General features: G+C 42.4%; 1 pseudogene; it reads left to right on the top strand.

Moving 5' to 3' along the window:
- The first annotated feature begins 357 nt into the window (after positions 1-357).
- LOC102473968 (phosphatidylethanolamine-binding protein 1 pseudogene) overlaps positions 358-2,563 on the top strand; it is an 18,551-nt pseudogene continuing 16,345 nt past the window's right edge.

Here is a 2,563-nt window from a genome sequence, read left to right as displayed (position 1 = left end):
CAGTTTGCATAGGAATCACTTGCAGATCTTGTTAAGCTATAGATTCTAAATTGGTAGGTCCTGGGTGAAATCAGAGATTCTGAATTTTTAACAAGTTGCCAGGAGTTCGTATGCTGCTGGTCCATAGACCACACTTTGAGTAGCAAAGTACTAGAGTGCCTTCATATATGAAACTAACAATGGCTCTCATCTACTGTGTCTTCATTATGTGACAGGTATTGTATAAAACTCTTCAAACACTGTCAGCTCATTTGATCCTCATGATAACCTTATGAGAAAACCAAACATTTCCAGTAATCAAATTCAAAGAATTTGCTCCTGCTGCACTCCTGGTTGACCACCTTGCTTGATCTCATCATGCCAGTGGATCTCAGCAAGTGGTCCAGCCCTTGACCCTGCAGGAAGTGGATGAGTGGCCACAGCACCCCCTTTAGGTCACCTACACCAGCACAGAGGTGGATGGGCTGGGGAAAGTGCCCACTCAAGTTAAGAACAGACCCACCAATATTGTGCGGAATGGTCTTGATCCAAATCATCTCTATACCCTTGTCCCGACAGACCCTGATACTCCCATCAGGAAGAATCCCAAATACAAAGAATGATACCATTTTCTGGTGGTCAACATGAAGAGCAGTTACATCAACAGTGGCACAGTGCTATCTGACTATGTGGGCTCTCAGCCCCCCAAGGGCACAAGCCTCCACCACTATGTCTGGTTGGATTAGGAGCAGGTCAAAACACTGAAATGTAACAAGCCCATTCTCAGCAACCAATCTGGAGATCACTGTGGCAAGTTCAAGGTGATGTCCTTCCACAAAAAGTATGAGCTCAGTCACTGGTAACCAATATGTACTACTAGGTGGAATAGGATGACTATGTGCCCAAACTGCATGATGCATTGTCTTGGCACAAAAAACATGCAGTAGGCCAGTGGAACAGAATTGAGAACTTGAAAATAAACCCCAAAACGTACAGCCAACTGATTTTCAACAAAGGGTACAAGACATCCAGTTGCAAAAAGAAAATCTCTTCAACAAATTATGTTGGAAAAACTGAATATCCATCTGCAGAAAAATAAAATTGGACCACTATCTCTCACCATTAACAAAAATCAACTCAAAATGGATCAAGAATGTAAGCATAAAACTTCAAACTATAAAACTACTGGGGGAAAATTCTTGAAGACATTGAAATATGCAGACTTTTTTAAGAGGTTTTTGCCTTAGGGTATGTGTGCTCACCAGAGATAGAGAGATAGAGACAGTGAGAGGGAAAGTGAAAATCGCCCCCCAGGGAGATGGCCATGCCACACACAATCCCTTCTTCTCCACTCTCCTCTCAAGATCTTGGGCATGCACCCACACACATCCAGCATGAGTTTTAAGCCACTGGGTCCAGGACTCGAACTGTGGTCAGCCACGTGAGAGTCCAGCAGTGTAACTGCTATGCCATCTGCTGGACCCATGCAAATACTTCTTAAAGAAGATGCCCAAAGCACAAGCAATAGTCCCCAAAACAGCCAAGTGGGACTACATTAGGCTAAAAAGATTCTGCACAGCAAAAGAAACAATAATTAGAATGAGGAGACAATCATCAGAGTGGGAGAATATATTTGTAAATTATGCCTCAGATAAGGGACTGGTAACCAGAAAATACAGGGAACTCAAGCAGCTGACCCAAAAAGAAATAATCAGCCCAACTAAAAGACTGGCAAATGACCTGAATAAGAAATTCTCCAAGGAAGACGTGATTGGTCAACAAGCATATGAAAAAAAAATGTTCAACGTCTTTTATCATAAGGGAAATGCAAATTAAAACCACAATGAGATATTACTTAACCCCAGTCAGAATGGCCAAGATTTAAAAAATAAAGAATGATAAGTGCTGGAGTTGCTGTGGTAAAGAGGGAGCCCACCTATCTGTTGGGAATGTAAATTAGTGCAACCATTTTGGAGAATGATATGGAGGTTTCTTCAGAATCCTACAAATAGAACTACCATAGAACTCAGTAATTCTACTCTTAGGTATCTACCCAAAGGATAGGAAAGCCCTCAGTTGAAAAAACATTATTGCAACATTATTTATAATTGCTAGAACATGGAATTAACCCAAATGTCCAAGAACAGGCCAGTGGATTGAAAAAATGTGGCACATGGGATGGTTTATTCATGCTGAGAAAAACCATGTTGCACACTCTAAAAATGTACAGTGATTAAATGTAAATTTTTAAAAATTCAAAGAATTTTCAGTAATTTTCCCAAGGACACTGCTGTGATGGAGCTGGAATTGAATATAAGCTGCCTCATCTTAGAACTGAACTAGCTAGCGACCCTTCCAAATCTTCATGCATCCCCACCGTTCCTCCTTGGACCCCAGGTTGGTTGTCTGGGACTTTAAGTCAAACTCCCACCCCACCCCACCCGCAATCCGAATTGAGCCGGCCAGCAGTTCCGGACACCAGGCGGACTGAGGCTGCAGGCCAGACCAACCTGGTCCTGTCACTCATCCTCTGACCCTTTCCCACTAGCCTTTGGACTCTTTGAATTTTGTTTTTCTTCCCTCG

Source organism: Tupaia chinensis, unplaced genomic scaffold (genome assembly GCF_000334495.1).
Source record: "Tupaia chinensis unplaced genomic scaffold, TupChi_1.0 Scaffold144991_2, whole genome shotgun sequence".
Lineage (NCBI taxonomy): Eukaryota > Metazoa > Chordata > Mammalia > Scandentia > Tupaiidae > Tupaia > Tupaia belangeri.
The sequence above is the reverse complement of the archived record's forward strand: the minus strand, read 5'-3'. Positions and strand labels throughout refer to the sequence as shown.